The following is a 10,266-nucleotide window of genomic DNA, read 5'->3' on the forward strand; positions in this document are numbered from 1 at the left end:
TGAGTGAGGTAACCCAATCACAAAAGAACAAACACGGTATGCACTCTCTGATAAGTGGTTATTTGCCCCGAAGTTTGGAATATAGGAAGAATAACCCACATTCCACAAGGAACTCAAGAAGAAGGAAGACTAAATGTGTGTTCTTAAAAACATAATTCATCACGTCATCATGAAATTATTTTCACAGTGTTAGCTAAGCTTCCTAGGAAGAGTTGAAATAGGGACCAAGTCTTAACTGTCTGAGATATTCCTATGGTGGACAATTAGAAACAAATAGAAGGAAATAAAAGGACTTTTGATACTACAACTATGATTGTAGGTACATTTTTCATTTTAAACATTTGATTAGTTCTTAAATTATGTTTTTATGTTGACTCTAGAGGCATGTGTACGTGAATGAATGTGCTAAAGGAGGTCATAGGTATCAGAAATCCCAGGGTCTAGGCTTACAGTGCTTGAGAACAGTCTTACACAGGTGCTGAGAACTGAACTCAGTTGTTCTGAACATGAAGAATTTCTGAGTCTGCTCTTAATTGCTGAGCCAGCTCTCCAACCCCATTTTGCTTCATGAAGCAAATATATGCATACACATATGTTATTATGTATATCCAATATATCCATACTTCAGTATTTAGAGTGGGATTAGACTCAGTGCATTCTGTAAACTGAAAACTCTGTGGATTCTTAAACCCATTATGCACATAGTCTTATACACTTGAAATAATCCCTAAATATTTGATGATTCCTCTAAAATGTTGCTCTTATACAAATATCTATTTTATTTTCCTGTCCATGAAATCACAACAGGAGAAAATGTACAGCTTTAGCACAGATGCAGTTAGATTTGTGCAAATACTTTTAACACATTGTTGGCTAAATCTGCTGATATGGAGCCCATACAGTCAAGCAGCCTATCGTACATATGTTTGGAAGAGTCTGACTTCAATCTTATTTCCTAACTAACAGCTTATACTTCTCTAAATTTAAGCTCTATAAGCTTTTGCCCTTTTATTTAACTTGGAGTTTACAAGACCCAGTCAATTTTCCTATTGGATTTCACTATAAAATAGTTAATATTAAGTTTTCCATAACTATTCCACCAGCAGGAGGTAGATGTATATTAGAAATGATGCTAGATAACCAGGTATTGTTTTCAATATATTAATAAATGACTAGAGAAGGCACTATGTATAGAAATGACGGATATTTGGATTTCTCTTCTAGTCGAAGTTAAGATAACTATCTAGCTACCTAAGAAAACATAAGCATATTTACTTTTTCTTGAACTTTAATCTCAATTTTGATCATCACATTAGAAGCACTGCATTATTTTAAGCTTCTGAGAATAAATCTATACTTTGTAAAACCATGCATAAAACTGATAACTCTCATGAATACCTTGAATTGTGTTCAACCTTGGTCCTCTTTCCTAGAAGCTAAAGCTGGACTCCAAATGAAAGTTCAATGGGTTGTATTAGCTGGGCAGGCTCTGTCAAGACACAATATCCTGTCATTTATGGCCTTTTCCTATACACATGGATGTTTTTGGAAAATGCAAACTATTGTTAAAACAATTAGAAGTAGAAAGTTATAAATTTTATGTTCTCAAAATAATAATACTTGTGAATGTCAAGTTTAATATTTTAACTTTTCTATTTGCCAACTAGTGCTAAATATTCAGTGAAGAAATACAATCTTTAGAATTATTTTTAACGCAGAGAAAGGTGGACTAATAGTCATTAGTTCACTACTACCGCCATTGTGAAATCCATTTCATCCAGCACCTTGAAGGCTTGAAGGTATGCTTCCATAGAGCATGACAGTTGGCTCAGAAGTCAACTGCCATCTGGAAATTCAGTCCTGATGTATTAGATTTCCTGGCATTAAAGTTTAAAACATGCATACATATATACATACACATACACACACATACACACTCACACACACACAATTTTTCCACTAGAGTGTCTGAGTTATAATGTCTCTACTCATTGATTTTTTTGGGGGGGAGGATTTGAACTGTAAATTAAGATTTTGATACTTCTAGGAAGATCCATGTTTTTTCCCATAAATCATGTTTCTATAACATGTACTTAGTCAGTATGTTTCTATTGCATTTTATTTTTATATATAAGTCATTTTATTATCCATTATTGAAATTTAATACCTTTGAAAATATGTTTTTTATTTTTCTCTATCATTTCTCATTCTTTAATTTATAGAAAATAAACTATCATGGCAAAAATAGAGAAGAATTAACCACTCATAAAATATCAGGACTGGAACAATGCACATGAGAGTGTAAGCAAGTGGTATGTATGCACATGCTCTTCATAACCTTCCTGGTGAGAGATAAGTGTGGTTTTCCTTGCCAGAGAAATTAACTAAGTGAAGCTCAGAGAGGTTTTCTAGACCAATAGGTATTGGTAGAGCTGGACCCTAAACATGAATTTCATGATTGCCAACCTCATCGTTTTCACGTTTGTTGTACCATATGTCAATGATCACAGCATCTTGTATATTAATATGCCAGTCATAAAGAATATTTAGTAGGTTTTATTTCATGGTTCCTTTATAAATACCAAGGCATGGTACCTAAGCTAGATGGGATCATACTTCAAAATCATCATGTGAATTGGTTTTGTTTAGCTAGTTAAATTAAGAAGGAATCAGACTAAAAGTTAAATCTCTAAATTAGAAACTCATGTGGGCTGTGAGCACTGCTATGCAAGAGAGTTTTAAAGGTTCCAATGTAAAAATGGTCCCTTGTGTGGCTTCTCCATCATTCCTTTCAGTTTAGTACAATACCTATCCTGAACCTTGATCTGCACACATTAATAACACTAATTCCTTCCACATGATGATAGTCGATGTACTAAATGTGCCTAGGGCAAAGCATATGATCCACAGAATACACAGAATTTAAGGTAACATGGAACAGCTTTGTGAATAATTTCTCTCATATTTTAGTGATCTGAAGGACACTCTCATTGCAAAACTGAGTTTCCTTCAATAGTGACAATTGGTATTATCAAAATTATAAAAGCCTTGGATAGTCCTGCTTATGATTTATTTTAAAAGATAAGATACTATTTAAGAAAGGACCACAAGTACAACAAATGCTGATTATTTGACATATAAGTACAACATGTAATTATGCCTGCATGCATAACCAGAAATCTATCAACACACAGAGCATAGTGCACTCACATTTACTGATGGGAATTACTTTGTCCTAGGATCAACTATGATGAAAAATTTTAAGCCTTAAAACTTTTAGTCTCATTAAAATTGAAATATGAATGCATAGGAAATGTATCTTTGCACGTAGATTTTCTTCTATTCCTGGAAGAAATCTGAATTCTTGCAGCATCAGTATAATTACACAGAAGGCATATATGAGTACACGAGGCTATGATTATCCAAAAACTTTTGAGATTTCTAAACAACATGTGCACAGATCTTAATGTGGTAGCATGGATGGGGGAAATTATCTTTTACAATGAGATAGGAAGATGAGGACAGGCTAATCATCAAGGAAACAAAGACTAAGCAAAGCAACCCAACTTTATTTTAAGACTTAGAAACTTGTGTTACGTGTGCTTCTAATAGTTCAGTAATTTCTACATTGCCCTCATTCCTTCAACTTAGTTAAGTGTTGTGATGAGAAATCTCAGACCTCCCCTCATCCTTTAGTCATGCCTGGTTATTTGCATCTCTTCTGCCCTTTGTTTTCTTTTGGTTTGTTGATCTCAATAAAAATAAGTATAATGACAACAAGTTGTGAAGAACTTAGACTCACATCACAATTGTACCTTCTTACTTTTTAAAAATATTTTCTTTAGCCACACTCTCCCCCTTAGCAAATATTTTAACAAATTTCTCAACACCCTCACACCAAATGATCACAGGTTAATCATTCATTTTATTAAATGTCCATGATTTTGTAATTTTAAATATGATTTTGTGTTATATTAAAAGTGAATAAGAACATTTGTCACAGAATTCCTGAGAAATCTATTAACACAAACGTCCAATGTCAAACTCTTACTATGGGTCTGGGCACTGGCCAAGAGCATCCTGATGATGTCAGATGATGTCTATGATTTTAACATCTAATTAACAATGAGCCTGAACTTATTAGAAATTCCTCCACAGAACAAAGAGACTGAATATAGAAGGACCCAGAGCCTCATCATGCAATTGTGCAATAATTCCTAACACCTGTGCACCTGTGCACAGACAATTGTAAAGATGAAGGGTTACAGATTCAGATGTCTACCCTGAATTCAATGTCTCCCTCTAATCCTTCCTCTGGATTGGACTCAATTTTGTTACATAAATTTCTCAGTTTGAATTGTTCAAAGAAATGAGGTGGGGCTGGAGAGATGGCTCAGGGGTTAAGACCACTGACTTCTCTTCCAGAGGTCCTGAGTACAATTCCCAGAGATCACATGGTGGCTTACAACCAACAATAATAGGATCTGTTGCCCTCATCTGGTGTGTCTGAAGACAGCTACAGTGTGCTCATCATATATAAAAATAAATAAATAAAATAAAATAAATGACTAGGAATATGTTTAACAACTAAATCAGACCATGAGGCAGAAAGAAAAGGAGGTGCTTTGTGTATCATGGTCAAAAGGGACTCTGAGCTGAAGAAGATATTAATAACAACTTAGATGACACTCAAAACTAGAACAAATGAAATGTTAAGGGTTTTTTTTTTTTTTTGAGGAACTATACCTGCAACATTGAAAAATAAACTACATGTCTGTTAATGTTTAACTTTCTGGGAAAAACTAATGGAAACAAAAAGGATGGTCATATATATATATATATATATATATATATATATATATATATATATATCACATGTACATATAAATGGTATTCTATTAGTGAGATTAATGAGCAATAGAAATTTATTCAAGGGACCAGAGAGATTACTCAGAAGTTAAGATTCTTGGTATTCTTCCAGAGGACCTGGATTCAATTCCACAACACCTACATGGAGACTCATAACCATCCTTAACCCTAGTTCCAGGTATGTACATGGTGTGTATACATAAATGCACACAAAGCAAGGGTCCCAATAATAATGAAACATGATTCAGATACAAGAAAATATGCTCTAATAGAACTATACTAAAGTATAGTGTGATTTTTAAGAAACAAGAAGTTTTCAAAAATAGTTTCAAGCAGGTAACCATTTTTCATGGAAAATCAGGAAGAAAAATAGCCTAGGCAGAATGAAGAGAGAAGCAAATGTTCCATGACATCCTTGCCTTCTACACTGACATTATGGGCTTCGTAGTTGATAAGCAGCCACCAAAGTTGCCTGGCACTTTTATTAAGATGATTTTTTTATTATTTTTCTAATAACATAAGCAGAAGTGAACTTTTAATCTTGCCAAATTCTTATATTCATAAAATGTGAAGTCTAAAGATATATAAAAATGTTCTACACTGAATTTTATACACAAGTTTAAGGTTCTGAATATTTTGGAAGTTAATTTGGAAAGGAGCTTGAGGTATCCTCTCTTTCTTTTAGAGATTGCCCAGATCATGAAGAACAACTTCTTCATCTCCTTCAGCTCTAAAAATATACATATAAATAGCACTGTATACAGTGAGACACCTATATTTGGTAATATAAGTATATATGCATATACATATATGCATATAATAACAATGGACAAATATCTATATATCTGAAGGAGAACAATGAGCCAGTATAGAAAAGTGCATATGAAGAAAGGAGAAGGAAGAATAATGTATATATTTTATGCATACACGTATATCTATATATGTCAAAAATACTTTTGAAAAAAGAAACAGATTTGAAAGACCTACAAGAAGACCTATATTATCCAGTTTATCATAGTCTGGTCTACAGATATTACTCTGTGAAATGAGCTTAGGTCCCAATCATTGGAAAAATGGGCAAAGTATCTTCAGCCAAACAAAATCATTCATCAGAAAGTTCCTCAAAATAAGAAAGAGTTTCAGGAGGGAGGAAAGCAAAGGAAGCCACTGCTATTCATGAGGTACTTATAGAATCAAGGGCTAGAGGCACTGTCACTTTGGTGTGCGCCCTCTTTTACTTTAGCATTCACTTCATTTCCTTAAAGAACATGTTTTTGGCTCCTGATGTTCTTTGAAAATTGTGTTTTAATTCTTAAAAGATTTCAGCAAAATAAGCAATCTGGGATAGAAACTTTCCTTTATGAAAAGCATGTGCCTCAACCACAACATTCCTCCAAATTGTGTACAATGATGTGTTAATTACAGAGCACCCCAGGTTTTCTTAAGTACAGGCTTTTAATGAGAGAAACATAGTCATAAGACTAACTGCAGCTGTTGAGGAAAAATAAAAATAAAGTTGAAATGATAGGGTGGACTAGAAAAGAGTGAGACAAATAAATCTGCTTGCAATGAAATTTTTGGACTTATGCCAAAAAGGCCATAGGGAGAAGCACTTGCTAGAGTGGTGGTCCTGGTTAGAGGATAATGAATGTAATGTGCCTCCTCAATGACATTATCCTCAGCATCAGTAGCACATCGGTGAAGTCAAATTCCTGTATCACTGAAGCATGGAATCTGAATACAGAAAAACCTCCTGTTTGAAAGAGATTCACAAGAGCTGTCTCCTGATAGGGTCTGCCAGTGCCTGACAAATACAGAAGTGGATACTCACAGCTATCTATTGGCCTTAGTACAGGGTCCCTGATGAAGGAGCTAGAGAAAGGACCCAAGGAGCTGAAGGGTTTGTAGCCCCTTAGGAAGAAAAACAATAGGAACTAACTAGTACCCTCAGATCTCCCAAGAACTAAACCACCAATGAAAGAGTACACGTGGTGGGACTCATAACTCCAGTTGCATATGTAGCAGAGGATGGCCTTGTCTGTAATCAGTGGGAGAAGAGGCCCTTGGTCCTGTGAAAGCTATATGCCCCAGTGTAGGTATATGCCAGGGCCAGGAAGCAGGAGAGGGTGGGTTGGTGAGTAAGGGGAGGAGGGAGGGAATAGGAGGCATTTTGGAGGGGAAACCAAGAAGGGGGGGAACATTTGAAATTGAAATAAAGAAAATATCTAATAAAAAAGAAAGAGATTCTTTGTTTGGTGGTCCAAAGAGAGATCTCAGGGTTCTAGAGTAATTGAGACTGCTGTTCCTCTTTCAGGATAGCCCTTCTTCTCAGCTTCTTTCAGCCTTCCTGAATTAAACAACAGGGGTCAGATGCTGCTGTCCATTGGTTGGGTGCAGATATCTGAATTTGACTTTTTCAGCTGCTTGTTGGGTCTTTTGGAGACTGGGGATGGGGGAGGAGGTATGGGATGTGAAACATTTAGAGGGTGGATGGTGGGGTAGGAAATGGAATACGGAGTGTAAAAAATAAATTAATTCAATTTTAAAAAAAGAAAGAGATTCTCAGAATACTGATGTTTTCACAATCAAGGATGCCCTTTGTTAAGTATGCTCCAGAAAAGATGCCAAAAAGAATATAAAAAATACATGCATGTATATGCTTTTACACAGGTGAGCATGAAATTATGTGTAGAAGTTATAGGAAAGATAAGAGATGCTAAATAAGCCCAGCCATTATATAAAGCATAAGAAAAATACTCCAAAGAATTGAAAAAAGTGCTGTATGTTATAGACATCACATTGGAAGTGATACATCAGAAGAAAAGAAAGCCGGCATCCAAAACCAATACCTGTCGGCTCTGTCTTGTCATAGCAATATGTGCAATACATGAAATATGCAATTAGCCTAGGGGGTTCAAAAGTGGATTCCCTTGTATTTCTGTGTCACTGTGATAAAACACTGACCTAAATCAAATTATACGAAGAAAGTATATATTTCATCTTACAGTTGGCCTAAGCTTCATAAGTCAATTCATGATCAGAAAAATCCCAGACTTTCTTACAAGCCAATCTGATGGAAGCATCCTTTATTTATTTATTTATTTTTGTATAGGTTCCTCCTTCTCAGATGACTCAGCTTATGTCAAGTTAATGAAACCTAACCAGCACAGTGGATTAATATATAAGGAAAGCATCTTAGAGATCCACAACACAGTGTTGTTCAGCTGAGAAGTATAGAGAAATGGTGCCGTGTGAAGAAAAATGATTGCGAGACCATCATGCTAAGAGAAATAAGCCAAAGGGAAACAAGTTTCCCCTGTTTTCTGTCACATGGAGAAATTAATTCTTTAAACAAGAGCTGCACGGAAAATAAAATAGGACCTGGCATTGGAATTGTTAAGAGTGAGTTACTTAATGAGAGAGTGGAGACGAGAGTGAATACCACCAGTGACAAAGGCTCATGTCTGAAAGGTCACAGCAAACCCATTATTTTGTTCAACTGATACAAGTTAATAAAAATCATATAAATTATTAACCTTATACTAGAATGCAGAGAATAAGCCACGGAGAGCCTCACTTTCTATATTCCCATTATGAATTGTGGTTAGTGTAAATGGGCAGAAAGGCAAATCAGATTGTAGGTAGCAACTGATGTGTTGCTTAAGGTGTCTTAGAGATATTGAGTCTGACTCTACTGCTCCTACCTTGCCCATTAAACCAAGCCGTGAAATTTTCATTTGAGAAATAAATTCTGTAATGAAATCATGATTTCAACATGTTCTGTAATAATAATTCATTTCAGCAAAGTGACAGAAAGATAATATGCTCCTGTTAATCTTAATGGTTCTTAAATGAGGATGTCTAGACCAAAAATCTTTCTAATCATTTAAAGGTTAGTAAATATTAGAGATTTAAAGATGGGATTATTACATAATAATACTTCTGCAAACTGAGAGCACACATTGAATCCAGGAGATGGCTCGTGATCAGAGCTGGTTTTTTTTTTTTTAACTCTCTCTGCTCTTCCACCAAGTTAACATGGTTAGAAGACTGGCACAGGTATGCTTCTACTGGAACTGGTCCACAAGTATCAACTGAAACAGACACAGCTAACCCAAATTATTGCATAGACAGGGGACATTATCTCTAGACTCCACCCATTCCTAGGTGCTTGTAAGTAACACATAGAGTTTGGGAAAGGGATAATCATTCTTCCTTGACTTTCTTAGCCACTAGGGGATTTCTCATTCTCAAGATGCTCTCATATTTGTGCACATATGGATAACCCTAACTGGATTTAGCAGGCTATCAAATTTTTCAAAAAGAAGAAATTAAATTGGGAGGAAGAGTGTTGAAAGAATCTGGAGGGGATAAATGAGAAGTGAGCATGAAGGCATTTGATTGTCTAATTGTATAAAATTCTCAAAGAACAAAGTAATTATTAAAATGGTAGATGTCTGGGCATGGTGGCCCAAATCTTAAATCCCAGCATTCAGAAGGCAGATGCAAAGAGATCTCTGTGAATTCCAAGCTAGCCTTGATTATATAGTGACTCTTAATTTACCCAAGAGTATATAATAAGACCTTGTCTCATCCTAGGCCAGAAGGCTGAAGACTGATGTCCCAACCTCCTGACTTACTGGAGCTGTATGGGTAGGCATCTTTCTCTACAACTTATCTCAGCTCTGGAAGCTGTGTTAGGCTTTCTATATTTTCAGATAATGTTGCTCGTTCTCAGATTTCTGATGGTGTTGAAAGACTGCTTATAGTCTCATAGCCCACCCAGGCTATTTAATAATGAGAAAATATATTTGAGAAGATAGTTCTCAGATAGTAAACAAACTAAATATCCAGGGCATAACGTATGGATTTACAAGTCTTTTAAGTTACAATAGATGACAGGGTGTTCTATTTAATTGTCAAAGATGATGGACTGGATGTTAGGTGTGTCTCATACTTTATAAATTACAAAATGTTTTAAAAAATCAGTCTGCAAAAGATAGTAAGAAAACGACTCTGTCGCAAAATTAAGTACATTCTTAGATCTTCAAAATGAGTGACAATTGTGACTTAAACCTTGGGTTTGGAATGGCCTAATTTTCTATTGGATAATATTTAAAATGAAAATAAATAAAATAACCAATAAAAATATTAAAAGTTAAAAAATCTTGTAAGATTTAAAATTAGAGTATAACAGATAGAAAAAGAAAGAATCTTAAAATTTTTAATATTATTATATACATTATTTTATGCATATGAGTGTGTTACCTACATATATATGTGTATGTGTTTCTGTGTTTGTGTGTTTACATTGTAAATTACCCTGTGGGTGATGGGAAGCTTAGGTCTTCTGGAAGAGCAGCCTGTTTTATCAAGTAATTAGAAAATTCTCTAGTT

Source organism: Mastomys coucha, unplaced genomic scaffold, assembly GCF_008632895.1.
Source record: "Mastomys coucha isolate ucsf_1 unplaced genomic scaffold, UCSF_Mcou_1 pScaffold22, whole genome shotgun sequence".
In the NCBI taxonomy this organism is placed as follows: Eukaryota; Metazoa; Chordata; class Mammalia; order Rodentia; family Muridae; genus Mastomys; species Mastomys coucha.